Source organism: Canis lupus, chromosome 12 (genome assembly GCF_048164855.1).
Source record: "Canis lupus baileyi chromosome 12, mCanLup2.hap1, whole genome shotgun sequence".
Lineage (NCBI taxonomy): Eukaryota > Metazoa > Chordata > Mammalia > Carnivora > Canidae > Canis > Canis lupus.
In genome coordinates, this window is record NC_132849.1 from 53,324,251 (window position 1) to 53,342,908 (window position 18,658).

At 48.3% G+C, this 18,658-nt stretch overlaps 1 long non-coding RNA gene across 2 annotated transcripts; it reads right to left on the bottom strand.

The window, feature by feature from the left end:
• Window positions 1–3,505: 3,505 nt before the first annotated feature.
• LOC140601708 (uncharacterized) lies at window positions 3,506–18,526 on the bottom strand. 2 transcript variants are annotated; one of them, XR_012004748.1, is made up of 4 exons: window positions 16,573–18,526; window positions 12,318–12,532; window positions 7,295–7,597; window positions 3,506–3,892 (listed from the first exon to the last, which is right to left on the bottom strand). It is a non-coding gene; the product is annotated as an uncharacterized lncRNA (long non-coding RNA). The 2 variants fall into 2 exon arrangements; XR_012004747.1 differs by lacking the exons at window positions 3,506–3,892; window positions 7,295–7,597 and having other exon boundaries at window positions 11,653–12,532.
• Between the last annotated feature and the right edge of the window lie 132 nt (window positions 18,527–18,658).

Consider the following 18,658-nt stretch of genomic DNA (forward strand, 5'->3'; position numbering starts at 1 on the left):
AGTTTCCACTTTTGCTGCTCTGTCATTCTCTTGCTGTGGGACCACTTGCTCTGGGGGAAGCCGTGTCATGAGGAGCCCTAAGGAGAGACCCACATGGTGAGGACCGACATCTCCTGCCGACAGCTGTGTAATTTAGCTTGGAAGTGGGTTCTTAGACTCAGCCTTCAGTGACTGCAGCCTCATGTGGGACCTGGAGCCGGAACCCAGCAAAACCACAAGCAGTCCCTGACACTCGGAAACTGTAAGAGATAATAAATGGTTGTTGTTTCTAACTGCTGAGTTTTGGGGATAATTTGCTGCACAGTAATAGATAATTAACACATTCCCACTGAATGGCCTCCAGATCTTTGGCTAGAGGAAAGAGATGACTTCCCCCACCACCCACCCAGGAGCAGGTAAAGTGAAGTGGGCCAAGATGCTGAGTTATTTGCAAACACGTCTTTAAGAGGATTTCTCTCTTTCCTTTGAAAAAATGGCATCCACGGGGTGGGCATTGTCCTCAAACACTTTGTCAAGCTCATTTCCTGGTACAACAATGAATTTGGCTACAGCAACCGGGTGGTAGATTTTATGGTCCACATGGCATTCAAGGAGGAAGAGCCTCCTAGGCTACCAGCCCCAGTGAGAGCACAAGAACAAGGGAGAAGTCCTCAGCTTCTGGGGAATCCTTGCCCCGGCACATCCCCCAGCACACTGAGAATCTCCCCACCTTGACCTAGTTTCCATCCCAGATACCCCAGGATTTTCCATCAATAAAGCACATCAAACCCAATAAAAGAAAGAAAAAGAAGAAGAAAGAAAGAAAGAAAGAAAGAAAGAAAGAAAGAAAGAAAGAAAGAAAGAAAGAAAGAAAGAAAGAAAGAAAGAAAGAAAGAAAGAAAGAAAGAAAGAAAGAAAGAAAGAAAGAAAGAAAGAAAAAAGGAAGGAAGGAAGGAAGGAAGGAAGGAAGGAAGGAAGGAAGGAAGGAAGGGAGGAAGGAAGGAAGGAAGGAAGGAAGAGAGAGAGAGAGAGAGAAAGAAAGAAAGAAGAAAGAAAGAAAGAAAGAAAGAAAGAAAGAAAGAAAGAAAGAAAGAAAGAAAGAAAGAAAGAAAAGAGGGCAGCTCCGGGTGGCTCAGTGGTCCCAGGGTCCTGGGATCGAGTCCCACATTGGGCTCCCTGCATGGAGCCTGCTTCTCCCTCTGCCTGTGTCTCTGCCTGTGTCTCTGTCTCTGTCTCTGTCTGTCTGTCTGGTCTTTCATGAATAAATAAATAAAATCTTAAAAAAAAAGAAAAAAGAGATGAAGGGAGGGAGGAAGAAGAAAGAAAAAAGGAAAGGAAAGAAGGAAGAAAGGAAGGAAGGAAGGAAGGAAGGAAGGAAGGAAGGAAGGAAGGAAGGAAGGAAGAGAAAAGAAAGAATCTAGGATCCGCAGGCTCCACATTTGACACAGGAAGGTCATCCTGGACCATGGGGGTTCCTTCCACTGCAGAGATTTCACAGGCCCAATGGATGTGCAAAGGGGTTATCTTGCACTGATCCTTAATACCTTTTGTCATCTGGCATTCTGCTTTTAACACTCTACCAACCACAGCTGAGACCTGATTAGAACAGTAAAACGAAACTTTACTAAAGCCTTCAGGAAAGAAATACACACACGAAATACAGAACATCACCCATTGAGAAAATTTGATTGATAAAGAGAGACCCATTTATCTTCACACCATGAGAAGTGTTTCCTTCTTATCTTCCCATCTGCCTCCTTGTAGCTACCAGAACCCAAGACTTTAGAGTACCTACATGGAAATCTCAATTCCCCAAAATTATGGCTGAGCAGAAACTCTCTGAGTCACATCTCCAGCCTTATTATGAACCTATTTCTAAGTGCCCACTGCTTCCCTCATTCTTCAACACTGGGAACAACCAGACTGTAAGGCAGGACTTGCATTCACAGGCTGTAGCATATAAATATCAGCCATCCTTAAATCTCATACCTTCTTAACATGCCCTTGAGGGCTGCCTCTTTATGGTAACAGGGGCTGGGCTGCCTCCCCCCACCATCTCTACATCGTCCATCTTCACTTTAGAAAAACAACCACTAACCTACGTCCTGGGCTTTCTCCTCTACCTTTCAGCAAATAGAAAGACCAAAGGATAATGAATGCTCCTGATCACAAAGTTAATGGCCAAAATAGTCCTGGAATTACCTCTAGGATGTCCCATTTCTAGTCACATAACTCCTGGGATCTCCCAATAATATCTATATCGTGTGCTTTGTCCCATGATTGCACACCTTAGGACTGGAACCTCAGGCTAGTCCAGCCACCCACTCAGTGCTGGAACCCCCACCCCACCACAACATCTTAGACTTTCCAAGTGACAGGCTGCCTACTATCTCCCAAGGCCACTGTATCCATTACAGGACACCTCTAACATTAAACAGCTCCAGCTCATACTGAGCTAAAAATATCCCCCCACCTAACACATGCATCCAATATCTTCCAATATTAAGTGTGTCTCTGCACTCTGGCCCCATGTGACATACCTTGTCCCTCTGCTCCATGGCGGGCCATCAAAGATGTGACCAGAGTGATCATACTGCCCTACATCCTCTCCTCACCAACCACTCCTATATGACATTGTCTCAAGTGCTTTCATCACATTATTCACTTTCATTCTATTCTATTCCGACAATATTCCCTGTAATGTGACAAATCAAGACCTGCACGTCATCCTCTAGGCAAGGTCTGGCCGGTGCAAAATAAAGCTGGACTTACTTCCTTTAAAGTTATCACCATAATTTTATTATTATAACCTAAGTTGACACCAACTGATTTAAAAAGTACATCATCCTGTTGGTTCACAATAATCTTGCGGTAAAAATAAAACCAACCCCTCTGGCTCATTTTCTCATAAACTGTTGTTAATCCAGGCACCACCTGCCCCTTAACCTTAAAAAACTCATTGTAGGCACCTGGCTAAGGACCATATGCTCGTCTGTGTCAAATTTCACTTCATTGATTCTAGCCCATAATGTCAGCTTCAAGAATTATTTTTCATGAAATATTTCAGACATATAAAAAAGAGCTTGAGAGAGAATATAATATCCACCCACCTACTCACAAGCCGGCTTAAGAAAGAAAATATTTTAGATCTGATGGAACTCCCTGTGTGCCCTTCCCCTTTCTTCAGAAAAGCTACCATTTTGAATGTGATGGTTATCACCCCAACCCATTTCTTTATTTACTTTATCATATTGTTTGATGTTTTTTTAAATTTTTTTTTAAATTTTTATTTATTTATGATAGTCACACAGAGAGAGAGAGAGAGGCAGAGACACAGGCAGAGGGAGAAGCAGGCTCCATGCTCCGGGAGCCCTACGTGGGATTCGATCCCGGGTCTCCAGGATCGCGCCCTGGGCCAAAGGCAGGCGCCAAACCGCTGCGCCACCCAGGGATCCCTGTTTGATGTTTTTAAATATTGTATGAATCATTTCAGAGCCTAACATATCCCTCTGAAACTTACTTTTTTTCACTCAGAATTGTATTTATGATATTCAATCATGCCGATACATGTAGCTGTAATTTATTCATTGGCCCAAAGTCTGAGGAAGTGACCAATTTGTTTTCAAGTTGATGATCATTACAGTTTGCTTCCAGATTCCTCCATTACAAAAATGCTGTCAGGAGCATCATTATACGTGCTTCTCTCCGTATGTGTACAAGGATATCTCCAGTTACTTGCCCCAGAGAACTACTAGATCACTGATTATGAGCATCTTCTGATATATAAATATTGCCAGCTCGTTTCCTGAAATGATGGAGCAATTTAACACTTCCGTCAGCAGTGTGGGAGAGGTGCCGTGGTTCCACGTCCTCACGAAAGGTCAGCAGGTATCGGGCTTGATTATCAGCCAATCTAATAGGCATGAAAATGTTTCTCATTATTGTTTTACTTCTCATTTATCTGTCATTTGTCTCTAATCTTTATCTTGATAGCTGTTGACTCTACCTCCCCTATTCATGTGGTATATTAGTGAGAGTGCTCTTGAACACAAATAACTACACAGTCAACTAAAAGCAGCTTAAATATAAGAAACCTGAAGATACAGTGCTTCTTGATTTGGTCAACTTAGTGGCATTAGGACCAGGGGCTTCATTTCTCTGCTTTCCCATCTTCAGCTTCGATCTTTGCCTGCCTCGTGGCGGCAAGGTGGCTGCCCCACAAATTCACACAACTGCATCCAAAGGCAGGCAGGCTGTTCCTCCTCCTCTGTCTCTTTCTATCAGTGAGGAATACCTTTTTCAGAAGCCCCCTAACCAGATGTCCCTGACTTCCCTTCATTCCACATTGATTAGGATTTCTTTCTGTACCCATGACTAAAGTGATAACAAGAAGGAAATAGAATTTCCATGGTCAGTTTAGACTAATCAACATTCACCCTTGGGGATAGAATGATTCCCCTTCCTCTAAGCACACGAGAGGGTAAACTCCTCCCTCCCCCATTGTGGAGATTTTCTAACAATAAAGAAGAATGGGAAGCAATGGGCACTGGGTAACAAGGCGAGTGCCCATCACAGCAGACAAATGAAGTCCTTTAAGGCTGAAATCTAGAAAAAACACTGAATTCTAGAAAACATTCTGATCCTCCAGATGGGCCACAGGGAGATTCTGGGCACCTGGGCTGGCTAGGACTCCCACACTAAGGAAGCAGCTGGAGGGCCACCGCTCAGCCCCAGACCCCCTCACACCCACACAGACGTGGAGTAGCGGGGCCTGAGACAGGAGAATCACCACTCTGCACTAGGAATCATGATAGTTTCCTTTGGCCCCTCATTTCTTCCCTCATTTCTATTTTTTGAGAATCCCTGTAAACTAAAAATAAATGGAAAATTAACTTTATTTTTTATTTTTTTTCTTAAGATTTTATTTATTTATTCATGAGAGACAGAGAGAGAGAGAGAGAGAGAGAGAGAGAAAGGCAGAGACACAGGCAGAGGAAGGAGGCTCCATGCAAGGATCCCGACATAGGACTCAATCCCAGGTCTCCAGGATCAGGTCCTGGGCCAAAGGCAGGCACTAAACCTCTGAGCCACTCAGGGATCCCTGGAAAATTAACTTAAAAAAAAAAAAAAGGCCTGCCTTCAATACAGCATTCAGGAGGAAAGGAAAGGAAAGCTGATGCCACAAGAGGGGTGCAGAGTAGGAGTGAGGTGGTCTGGGGAGGGGAGGAGGAGGGCGTGTCTGAAGGCTGCTGGCAGCACAGGTCAGCTAGGAGAGGTGAGCGGGGCCTCTGAGGTGAGTGGACAGAGCAGGGAACCTATAACCCAGGCCTCTAGCAGCAGACCTTAGCTTTTCCTTCTCTTTCCTGAAGCTCTGGACCGTGGACACTTTGCAGAACAGAGTGACAAGACCCAGAGCCCTCTCAGCCACTCGTGATTGGGAAAAGCAACGTGGGGTGGTCTAGGCTGCCAGCCAGAAGTGACCGGAAGTGAGAGTTGTGGCTCCCACCTGAGTTCAGCCCAGTTCCCCTCATCGGGTCAGCATCTGCAGGCATCTCTGGGGACCTGCGAGCCCCTCTAACATGACTGCCTGCTGGCCAGGCCACCCTAGGTGCAAGAGACAGACGCTGAGCCTCCAACAGCGAGAAGCCCCCAAAAGGTGGGAAGCTGGGGAGCAAGGCAGAGGGGGAGGAGAAACATTTTCAGGGAAAAGAAAATGGGGTTAATATGGAGTTCGGTGTCTTTGAAAGTAGCCCAGGGCTATAGCACACGCTCTTGGTGATTTTATGTGCACGATCTTGAGCCACACCACTGCTGCACGAAGCTAGCGCTGGTAGCATCCAAGTGGCCCCAGAGTAATAGAAACGTACATTTTTAAAAATCACAGAAGTCACTCTGGTGATGAAGCTGCTCTTACCAGAGCACACGGACCCCAGCGGTTGCTTTGCCTTCCAACTTGTGACATTTTTACTACTCTTATTTTTTAAACATGGAGCTCCATGGGTTCCTCCAGACTCAGATTTTCCACCCTCCTTTCTGCACCTACTGTTATATTCAAAGAATTTTTAACTTTTTCCCAAAACTTTCTCTTCCCTTCGTATTTCCAGCCACCGCTGGAAACATAAGGGGATCCAGTTTCCTACCCCGAGCTCCACTCTTATGCCTCCAAGGATATCCCTTCTTCACACACGGTGCGTGTCTTTCCTTAGGATCGTAAGTTGATAGAAATGTTTACTACTTTTGCGATCCATCCAATTCTTTCCAAACTGGGACTATTCCCATCTTGTTTATGGTCTTTGGGGATGAGATTTTCTGATCCAGAACCTCAGATTGGTATTGCGGCCATTTTCTGGAGCCCTTAAAAATATCAAATTTAGTATAGAAATAAAAGCACCACTGGTGTTTCTGTCCCGTGAGACCAAAACCAAAGATCCTTTAAAAGTGGCACTAGAGACCAAAAGTTTTCCTGGGTGCTGATTCATTCCTCATCAGCCATATCAGTGATTAAATATTTACATGCCAAGGAGTCTGTGATTAAATATTAATTTCCAGCCAGTCTGCTATGAAATATTTAAGGGCTGGTGAGTCAGAAATATGCAGCTTTCAGCTCAGAACAAGAAGAGACCCGTCAAAGGCTGGACACTAGATGATGAAGCAGGTGCATGAAGACAAGTTGATGAGGAAGTGTATCAGGTACACCTGGACCCGGACGCCCCGGCTCCACAGAACTGAGATTGTGTGCACCCACACTGGGCTGCTCTGTGTGTGAGTGATGATTCGCCAACACAAACTTATTATGTGCGTTTTAGAGATGGTAACACTGAGGCGTAGAGAAGTGGAAGAAACCACCCTGGGTTTCACGATCAGCGAGGAGGGCTGTTGACTAAGTTTTTCACTTTTGAGCAGGAATTCATTTTTTTTCTGCCCCAGAAAGACCCAACAAGGAATTCTTGTGCAGTTTTTGTATCATTAAGAAATCACTGGCTCGGGATCACTGGGTGGTGCAGCGGTTTAGCACCTGCCTTTGGTCCAGGAAGTGATCCTGGAGTCCTGGGATCGAATCCCACATCAGGCTCCCTGCATGGAGCCTGCTTCTCTCTCTGCCTCTCTCTCTCTGTGTCTCTCATGAATAAATAAATAAAATCTTAAAAAAAAAAAAAAAAAGAAATCATTGGCTCTAATATTTCAAATGGAGGGAGTTTCATACCGGCAATTGGTTACAAAGAAGGTAGAAGGACTGGAAGATCAAATAAGGACTGGTATTGGTAGAACTAAGGAAAACGGGGGGTAACAGAGATCAAATGCTACCAGCACCTACCTGAGCCAGTGCTTGGAAGCCTGTTCCTGGGCTGAGTTCCTGGAGATGGTAGGTGGGTGGTTCTGGATCTACTCGAGAGGCATCTTCTCAGCCAGAGTCACGGCTGCTGAAAAAGATGCTGACTCTTGCCAGCCAGGCCTGGGACCTCCCTCAGGTGACCTCCCTGGACAACTGCAGCTCGGTTCCATCACTCAGGCCTTCGTGTTCTGCCTTGTGTCCTGCCTGCACCTGGTGGGCTTGTCTTTCGATAGAGATTGTCTTGTCTTTGTTTCTCATCATTTCTCACACTTTCTTTTTATCTTCCTAGTGAATCAAAGTCATAAAGAGAATAATTCATTTCACATGTTTTACAGTTTATAACATGTTTTTACACCCATAATCTCCATTGATCCCAAAAAGAGCCCTGTAGACAGAAAGCAGGGGCCGTTATTCCCACGACTGAATGTTCCAGGCACAGCAAGGCTAAGTGACTTGCTCAAGGGTACACAGCAGAGTACCTGCCGTATAGCAGATGCCTGAAAACTCCTGTTGAATAAATTACCAGTGGAAAGACTGAATGGGCCATTGTCATCATTCATAAAAACCAGGGATGGAAGTATTAGTCGAAGCTCAACAGGAGAAAGATTTTGCGAGCAGAGAAACAGATGGGGCTGTTGAGATGGAACCAGTGGGGAAAGGGGTGATATTAGTTTCCCCAAGTGGCTCCCAGAATCTACAGACAATGGTACGTCAGCCTATTTTAAGATTAGGCAGGAGGAACATTCTAATTACGGAAACCCTTGAAAGTGGGCTATTGCTTCTGGAATCCCTGCCTCTTGCCCATCACCCCTGCACACCCCTGACCTCTTTGGGTTTGGGAAATTGGTGTTCGCCAACTGCTCAGTGGATCGCACCAGATTTCTGACTGTCCATCCATATCCTATTGCCCTTGTCATCCCCTATCACCCGCATGTCCCACCCTCACCAACCTGTCCTCTCCTTACCCTGAGTCTCCTGGGCATCTGCCCTTCCCAGCTCCCGCCCCCTCCCACACCCACCACCCCTACTGTTACAAAAACAGACAGAGCCTACTGGCCCTATTTCTCCGATCCCTAATCCAGGGTGACATTCCAGGCAAACCACCACATCGTTCCCTTTCTCTTGCTGTTTAGGGCCTGCTTTATGCTGACTCCATTGCACTTGTTCTGAGACAAGGGGGAAGATGTGCAGTCTATTACCCTTATAAACCAGCTCCTTTCTTCCTCTCTCTGCCATTTAAAAGGGCCTTTCTATTTGACTGAACAAGAAAAGGAACTCTAAGAGGGGAATTAACATTGTCCCCATTATATTGTCCAATTAACACTTGTCCCGTCAAAGACTGAGTAGGAAGCCGGGAGCCTTGGTCAATGAGAACTTTTAATCCCTCAGGTAAATGCAAAGTCGCATTGAACACGATCAAAGGGCAGATCTCAATATATTCTCTCCCCAAGCCCCTTCCCTCCCCCCTCATGCATAGGACTGTATGAGGCTGCTAAATTCTGGTTTGAATGAGTCTCAACCTTCCTTTGTGGCCACGTTGGGTGAAAGTGTGGGGGATGGTTGATCAGACATTTAAAAACTCACACCAAGGCTCTTAATTACATTCAAGACAAAGACACCAACACAGACGTGGTGAAGTAATGACAACCCAACCATCTTCTTTTTTAAAAACCTATTTCCTCTCGGTAGGTACGAGGCCCAGCACTGTTATGAACAAAGTAAATTATGCAAATAATTAATCCTTTAGGAGGATGGAATTTGGGGGTCACTTTCTTCGTTTGATAGAATGTCCGCGTTCGCTGAGATTTGACCCATGAGAAACCACCGGGCAGATCGAGTGCGGGCTGCAGCAGCAGAAAGGCAGGGAAGGGCAGGGACTCTGCAACACTTGGTGGCCACTTCCCCATCTCCCCCCATCCCAACACGCCCCTTTTCACACAACAGCTGCTCAAAACTTATTTATATATGAAGATGTCTGGAAAAGTTATTTGCTTAAGGATTAATTTAAGACCCAGAACACTTCTGAAAGATTCAAACTGGTTTACTAATGTGAAAAATTAATCTAGGAGGAAAGCGAAAGGAGGAATGGTGGGTCAAAGCCCAGGGTGAGCGCGGTCACAGAAGTTCACACCGGTCACTCCTGTCCAGTTGTTGCTGATGATCCCCGGTGCCGACGAGCTCTGTCTGGCTGCAAAATCTGTATCGTCCAGAGCGTATCTACTTAAATACACTTCAAAATAAGAATGCAGTATGAACAAATGGAATAGCCTGGAGCAAGCACGTAATAGGAAGCCTCTCTCAAGGAGCAGGTCACGCTCCTCACCTTCTGGATGCTCGGTCTGGCAAATGCCTTTATGAAATTATACAGAATGGTATCAAGTGAAGAGGACATTCCCCTGAGATCTGCCCCAGTCCAGGTCTCCAGAGCAGACTGGATGACAGAGAGGTACCACGCAGCCCCTCTGGAGTCTGGGGCGGTCGGTGACAGTCGGAGGGAGCGTGGCTTGGGGCTCAGATGATTGGGAAACCTCAATAAACCCATAACAAAATGTCAGCGGTCTCATCACACTGGCAAGGCTGGGGCTGGGCTGTCCATGAAGCTTTGACTCAGAGCCACAATGACCAAAAGAGCCAGTCGATGTGTGATGCCGCCACTCCTCATCCACCAAGGTTATCAAGACGTGAGTGAGCTTTACTATCAAGCCAGAGCGTGGGGAGAACAGAGGGAAAAAAGGGCCCTCGGGGACTCCTAATCTATGTGCACGCTTACCACCCTCCTGGCACTGACAGCTATTCCACCCTTTTTAGGATTTTTTTTAATACACGTGGCTCCTTTAGTCTGAAATGCTTTCTCCCCACTGGGGTCACTCCCCACCTCCTTCAGGCTTCTGTTCAAATATCACCTTATCAGAGAAGGCTTTGCCCATCCCATATAAACCAAGACAAACAAATTCCCATCACTTTCCGCCTGCACCCCAACCCAGCCCTACTTTTTTCCATAGTCTTAGTCTATCAGGGAACATTATATATATATATATATATATATATATATATATATATATATATATATACACTTATTATTTCTCTGTGTGGGGCTCCTCCTGTGTTGCCATGGTCTGGAATGCTCTGTCTCATTGTCGGTGGGCATGCAGGACTTACTGGATGAGTGAGGTAGAGGAAAGACTAGTAACCTACATGGTAGGGTGAGATGGAGGAGCCCCAAAGCACTTTGCCTGGAAGGGAAGATCAGCTTGAGTTAGCATGGCAGGAGGGCTTCCTGGAGGGGGGTAAGTGGCAGCTGAGCATTGAGGGTCAGGAAGCACTCTGATCGTAAAAATGATAATTAGGGTGACCATATAATTTATCACCCAAAATAGGACACTTTGGGAGTGAAAAGAGAGCTATTAATAATTACACCAGGGCAACAGGCATAAAATAGGACTGTCCCAGGCAAATCAGAATTTATGGTCACCCCGGTGATGATTAACTAGTAAAAGAAACACCCTACTTGAAAGTGGACGTGGTTGGGTTGTATTCCAAGGAACACCCCGTAGAGGTCTCTAAGGCCATTGGCCTATGGACAGGAAGGGTCTGTCCCGAAGGAAGTGGAGATCCCCATGGCATCCCCCCAAGGAAGAGGTGGGCCTCACACACTCTGATGCAGAATCCATGTCTTGTGTGCAAAGCAGAGGGCACTGCTTTCCACTTAGTTCAAAATTTTCCAGGTCTCATCTTCTCAGGGCCTTATTTTGAGTCCAGAAGAACTCCTGGGGAGGCACCGAGACAGTACCCAGGGGGCAGGGAGCTGGAGTGGGAGGCAACCTTCTAGTAGTAGGGAGTGAGCTGGCTCTGATGTACCTCACTACCCCAATACGAGATTTCTTATTTATTTCCCTCTTGTTGTCCCAGAGACAGTCAAGCATTTGACTGTGACAGCCTGGCCTCCACGATCTCATGTCGTGGGAAAACAGTCATTTGTCCTCAATAGAACAGAGGGATAAAGGGGAGATAGATGATTTGTAGACCAAGAAGTGTCCTCAAAAGAAATGAATAAAATAGCTCTTAAGACAGTGATTTTCAAACTGTATTTTAGCCTATGAAAAATTAAATCAAATGTTCTGATTCTAATTGGACAAAACTTAATAAAACAAAGGATTTCTGGTTTGATCAGGAGTTTTACCTTCTCTTCCTCTCTCTCATCCCCTCCGCCACTGAGGAGCTCTCACGAAGTCCCTAAATGATGCTCTGTGGAGCCGGGTGTGAAGACCCCAACCCTACAGAACCACCTGGCCCACATGGAGCCAAGGCTACCATTGCAGAGGGTCTGTTGGGGCCAAAAGTGGCTTGGATTTTTCTTTAATTTTGTTTTATTTTATTTCATGTCCCTTGATTTAACTTTGTGTCATTTCATCTTCGTGACCCTTCCATGATGTCCTGAAAAGTCTGAAAGTGATGCAGACATTAAACATCGCCAGGAAGATTTATGGGCCGATCCCAAACCCACAGAGCCAGGGTCCCATATACATGCAGTGCCCTGTCCCCTAGTCACCCAATGGCCTACACACAGACAGCCTTTTGTGTCTTGACCCTCAGTCATTCCTGGCCAGGCACCACCTCCTAGATCTCTCTGAAGTCAGGGCCACAGAGATCTTCAGTGTTGCCTCCATCCTGAGAGATGACTACAGCTCCTCATGACCAGCATGCACCAGAACCCACAACCAGGAACCAGGGGAAGACCAGAAAGGCACATAGGGTACAAATCCAAGGTGACATCCTTCTCAGTAGAGGTAGTACATCCTAGATGTGCCCCAGCTGCCTCACCTGCCTTGTCCCAGTCTTGGGAATGGGCTCTAATCTTCCAAACCTTCCAGAGAGAAGCATCTAGAATTCATATTTTTACTAATATGGAACCCCTTTCATTGAATCGTATGGGTGAGTTACCATGCTAAGGACCCCACTCCAAGGGTGAGCAGGGGAAACAATGAGGGAGGAATAGAACACCCACCCTACTGCGTAAGAAAGTCACGTCTGCAGACCCATGGAGCTCATAAGGGACCGCCATGTGCACACAGCAAGCCAGGCAACGTGGTCGCTGCTGTGCTTGCTCACGTGTTCTTCCTTTCTCTGGGGTCTTCAAGTGCCACGTGGAAGAGGCCGGGTGGAAGGAGACACTCAATTTCTTGATCCATCTGTTTTGAAAGAGTTACAATTTTCCCAAAGCTGAAAAGAAAGATATCAGTGTGAAAAAAAATGGTTTGAGAGAAGCCAGCACGGAATTTGGGCAATCGGGTCACCAGCCATGCCTTTAGAGGTCCACGCTTTTCTAAAATGAGCCCTATCTCCCCAGCAAAGTCAGCAGCAGGAGCAGAAAGGCAACCAGATGTATGAACCTCGACAGTGCTTGGGGGCCTACACGCCTTCTTGCACTTACCCCAAGCCCCCGGTGAGACAGTGCCACGCTTAGCTGGACTGCCCAGTCTGACTTCCAGCCCACCCCTCCTTCCTAGCTGTGCATCAAGTTACTTAACCTCTCCGTGACTCAGTTTCCCCATGTGCCAAATGGAAATGTTAATCGCTCCGAATCCATAGTGGTGCTGGGAGGGTGATGTGAATACACACACATACATGCAGCTCCTGCATACAGAGTATGGTGGAATGAGTGGGGGCCACAACCTCCTAAGGGGTGACTGTTATATCCATCATCCCCCCTCTTAAGTCTGAGGCCGTGGGGCTGTGCGTCACCCAGCCGGGGAGCGGTGGAGCCAGGCTGAGAGGGAGGTCTGGCTGGTATCGCACCTCCAGCCCCCGTGAAGCCAATGCACCATCTCCTGGAAGTTGTCTCTTCAGATCCTCACGGGCCCATGAGGAAGGCACAGCAGGAATAATAATTCCCATTTTATAGGCAGGAAGACAGACCCACAGGGTCTCCCACAGGCCAGCAGGGGCCCTTGGTCCCCTGAGCCCTCTCCTCCAGCCCAGGCCAGGCCTGTCCGGTGGCTCCCTCGCAGTGGCCCTGCCCCACCCCTGCTAAGACACCTGCTGCGAGTGCCAGCCCTCCCCCTTCCTGGCACATTCACCGTGATGGTCAGCTCCATTTCGCCGGGCCAGGTGAGGACTCCCGGCCTCACTGTTAGTGAGAAGCCTCACCGGACTGGGGCTCTGGTGCCCTGGCCCCATGAACCAGGACCTCCCCACCCGAGGCCACTCTCTTTGTGCCAACATGCCCTTTTCAGCTCAGGCGGTGGTCCTCACAGGCAGGGGTGCTGAGGACCCCCACTTCCTCAGGAGACCTCAAGAACATCTAGAGTTGCAGAAAACACCCTGAGAACCACAGATCTAATCCTGGCTTCTGCATAGATGAGAAGCTGGAAGCCCTGGGAGGCCAAAGCCCTGACCTAGGTGACACCGCATGTTGGGAGAAGGATGAGTCTCTAACCAGTTCCTTTGTCTCCGGGCCCCAGCTCATCCCAGTGAGTGAAGCTGGCTCTCTCCCCTCGTTCCCAGGCTCCTCTGATCCAGAACTTCTTTCCCATCACTCCATCTCCCCATACCCCATAAACCAGAGGGCACGTTTCAAGAGAAAGTCATCTTCTGGAATTTGGGTGTTCAATCCAATCAACTAGGTATCAGCTACATGGCTTTGAGCAAGTTACTTAACTTGGCTGAGCCTCAAATTCCTCTCCTCTGTAGGAAGGGGGTAGTGCCGCCTATATCCTACTTTGCCTTGGGAATTAGATGCAGAAAGTGTAAGTGACAATATGGAATAATGATTTGTCATCCTGGATCCACCGAGTGTCAGGTACTGCTCTCGATTCTGGGGGCCCACCCAGGAGCTGACATCGGGACACCTTGATTCTGATGTTGAAGATGTCAGTTCTGGAGATAGAATTTTTAACGATTTTAAGATAAAGTAAGGTGAGAGGGGCTACTGGTTGGAAAGACAGGGAGGATCTCTGAGGAAGTGACAGCTCAGCAGGGACCTGAATGAAGGAAATGCGTGAAGACAGAGAGAGAGGAGTCCCCACACCACAACCCCACTAACGCCAGTGGCCCCTACACACCAATCGCAGCCCATGCACAGTTCAGAGCAGAGGCTCACATGGGACCTGTGGGCATGACAAGGACAGAATGCCTTTCTGGGGGCTTTGCCTTTCATGTTTCTGCATGCAGGTGCCCAGAGTCTCCTCACGGGGGTCCTCATGGCGCAGGAAGCCAGGACACAGTCTGCCCAGTCCAGTGTTCTGGAGACCAGTAGGGCATTGCTGCACACCCCAAACTGGGCAGAAGCAGGTTGGGCCAATAGACAGACACACCGAGCTTGATGGTCCAAGATGCGGAGACCTGCCAGGACCCTGGCTCCTTGAAGGGGTGTGCGTCCAGTGAGTGGCTTGCCCACATCTACCCTTACAGTCTACACCCCGAGGAGCGCACTGTGCTGTGCACAAAGCCCCGGCGGCCTAGCCTTGCGTTCACGCCTCACTGCAGTGCTTCATCTTCCCTGCTTGCTCCTGCCCGGCACTGTGATCTGCTGAGACAGCCTGCATGTGACCGCAGAGCACTGGTTCTGGAGCGTGTGTGTGCAAGCAGGCTCGTGCACATGTGTGTGCATGCACTCCCGAGCGCATGTGTGCAAACACGCCCCACACTCTTCATCTTTCCTCTTCTCTCACTGCTTTCTCTACCTTTTAAACACTGTCATTTCTGGCACATAGGATGCCAAACGTATGTCAAGGACCATCTCTGTGATTAGCAAGAAAGGGAAAAAGAACACAGATGGCAGAGGAGCAAAACAGAGCATCCATAACTGAGGGCTACCCTTTGGCGACTGTTCCTTCCAGCCTCCTTATTATTGTCCCAGTGACCCCCTGCTGCTTCTAGGTACACTGGGCACTAGTGTGCCTTTTAATGGGGGGGGGGAAGATGTGGGGTAATGGATATTCTAGGAGATTCTTGGGGGAGAGACAGGGTTGGCCCTGCAGAGTGTGGAGCCTGGGTACTGCCCTTCTTGGTTCAAATAGAGTGTGCGCACCCTCTCCCCTACCGGGGCACATCCAATGGGCACGTCTCTTCCATCTTCTTTTGGCCAGAAAGCGTTCTCTTTCTTTCCATTATGTTTTATAGTCTCAGGCTAATAATAATAATCCAGCCCAACTGGTATTCATTCAGAAGGCAATGGTATCGGCTGATTGATAGTAATTAATTCAATGTCATTTAGTGGGTGTTTTTAAATAAACCTTTCTGGATCTTGCAGGGGAAAGGAATGTCTTCAACATCTATCCTCACCTCCAAAAACTTGGCATTCTGTGATACTGTGGAAATTCGAGGGTGGATTCTGGTCTGGCAGAGAGATCCTGGAGTACTTCCTGGGGGAGGTGGTTTTTAGGAAGGGCATTGAAGGAGGGGAAAAACAGAACAGAGGGAAAATATATTCCAGGGAGAAGAAGGCTCAGGAAGAAATGCCGAAAGTCTGGAACACATGAAAGATTTTCAGAGAGCGGTGCCTAGACCGACTGGCTAGAAAACAAGAAGTGTGATAAGCTGCTGGGGTTAACATATGTGAAATCTTCTTTCATAAAGTGCATTAATCTTGCAAATGTTAGTTGCTATTTTAAGGCTGGAAAGGCCAGCAGGGGCCTCGTGAGAAGCTTCGAATGCCCCACCCACAAGTGTATTCCTGGTCAATTAGAGGCCTTATGGGGGGCTTCAGCAGGAGGCTGGTAGGGTCACACTTCTGGAGGCCAGATGGTGGGTGGGCTGGGGAGAAAGGCGACCAGCAAGAGCCAATGAAGTCCTGACCCAAGGCAGGGAAGAGGAGTCAGAGAGGCAAGGAAGTAGATGCGGGCCTTGCCCGAGCACAGCATCAAGCAGCGAGGGTGTGGTGCCCTCATGAGAACATGGTGTGAGCCCTAACCCTTCCTCCCTCTCCCCTCCATGGCTCCTCATGGGACTTTGGGCAGAGGTCTGAGCCTCAGATTCTCATTAGATGCCCAGCTCTGTGTGTACGGTGGTCTCATCGGTCAGCCTCCTACCTTTGTAGGCTTCCAAGCCTCTGTGACTCACCTTTTAGTAACACCAAAAGCAGAGTCTCGTTGGCAACTGGTGAAAAGAGTGAATCAAAAGATAGAAGAATCTATTAGTCACTTATCCTCTGAACTTAACTCCGGTTAGATCAAGCAGCAGAGAGGAAGTGAGAAAAGACAGGCCAGAGACAAATACTGTCTGTGCAGTTGTTCAACTGGGTTGCAAGGTGGGTGACATACTGTGTGAGGGACGAGTGACTTGAACACGTTTTCCTCTCTGACTGGCTGATGCCAGGCCTCGGTGTGATGCAGGGAGCTGGCGAGACATTTCCAGATACCGTCATCCAGACCCAGAGCAACCAGCTCAGGTCCCACGGGCTCCTTGTGACCAGCGAGGAAATCAGTGTCTCCTTTGCAGGACTCCCAGCAGGGCCTCTGAGCTTGCCAGAGGAGAATTCTCCTTGGTCGGCTGAGTTTACAGAGAGAAGGGGCAGCCCCTCCATCTGGAAAAAATGTTCATGGTGCCTGCTGGAAATCAAAGAACAACCAAGTCGCAGGCCTGGATGGTCAAGGGTTGACCTTGAGTGCAAACATCCAGAAGCTGGGTAGATGGGGAACCCAGCTCCACAACCCACTAGCAGTGTGACCCCAAGCAAGTCACAAAATTGTGGAGACTCAGATGCTTCATCTGCAAAATGGGCATGATAGGGCCTATGCTGTGGGGCTTTTGGGGGGAGCAAAGGAGATAGTGGATACTAAGGTGCTTTGAGATTCAAAAATATTGTTCTTACCTTGATGACAGTGTGCTCCCCGGGACATAGCCTTTTGGCAAGGACACCTCCCAACTCTTTCCTCCTCCCCACCTTCCCCCCAGCTAAGCTGCCCTCAGGCCCTCACAAGTCACGGGAGAGCTGGATTGCAGTTCCATTGAACCATCCGCCCTGCCACCCTGCTGCCTCTGAGCCATCCAGGCGTTCCCCGGACATGTGACCTTGACTAAGTCACTTCACCTCCGTGAGCATCACCCTCCTCACCACCATGTGAGCCTGTGGCTAGGACTTTCAAAGTCCTCAGCACCCATCACCTGCTAAAATAGAGCCCCTGCCCCAACTTTCCCTGTGACCATTGTGAACCCAGGCAGGCTGTGTGACCACTCTGAGCCTCAGGTTCATCTTCCACAAACAAATATTAAAAGTACTTAATGCCGGGAGCCATACGAGAAATGAATAACCTGATAAATAAAGTGCCCAGCACCATTCCTGGTTCATGGTAGGTGTTTAACAAGGAGTGACCCCCTTTCTCATTCCTGTCCCCTACTCTGCCCCCAGGCAGGTTTAAATCCTTAAACTGTTGGCCCAAATCTTTGGTAAATCATAAATCCACCTGACAAACATCTTCCATCTCCTTTAACCATGATTTAATCCTGCCTTGATTGGTGAAAACACTAGGTCTAGTATCTGTTCTCCTGCTCCTGTAAAAAAGCCAGAATTGGGGCACCGATTCAGTGGGTTCAGCAGCTGACCCTTGCATTCAGCTCAGGTCTTGATCTTAGGGTCATGAGAACGAGACACACATCGGGCTCTGCAGTGGGCATGAAGCCTGCTTAAGGTTCTTTCTCCCTGTGCCCCTCCGCCCCTCCCTCCCCTACTCATGTGTGCCCTCTCTCCCTCTTAAAAAAAAAGCAAGAATCACCCAGTGACTTGAGGATTTACAGGATACATGGACATTTATGGGATAATGGAAATCCTGTTTATAACCTACTTACAGTACCAGGAATGCCATTGAACAGACACTGAGTCCCCACTGTGTGCCAAGCATGGTGCCGAACACCTGAGAGGTCGCAGAGGACAGAGTGGTCGCTGTGCTCATGGAGAAGACCAACGAGACAACGATGACACTGTAATGCCAGAGAAGGGAAGGCCAGGGGGCCTGGGCCTCAGCTCACCCTGGGGGCACCCCCGAGAAGACACTGGAAGGGCGGAGGCAGAGGCAGAGGTGAGGCCTCTAGAGGAGGAACAGTTTCCAGCAGACAGGCAGGCAGCTGAATTCAGAACGTGGGTTTCACCCCAGTTAGGATCGGCCACTAGCAGGGAAGACAGGGACCCCCTGGGGACCAACCCAGATGGCTAGCCAAGTGTGTGTGCATGTGAGCAGTTCCCCGGGGCCAGCCTCCACAGCTTCCCCAAACCCTCCAAAGGACCTATGCCTGGTACTCTTTCTCTGCCCGCCCCCCCCCAAGGTCAAGAACAACTGCGGGGGCGGGGGGGGGGGGGCTATTTGCACACATGTCCCTGGGGGCAACCGCCCTGCACTGTCCTCGGGTGGG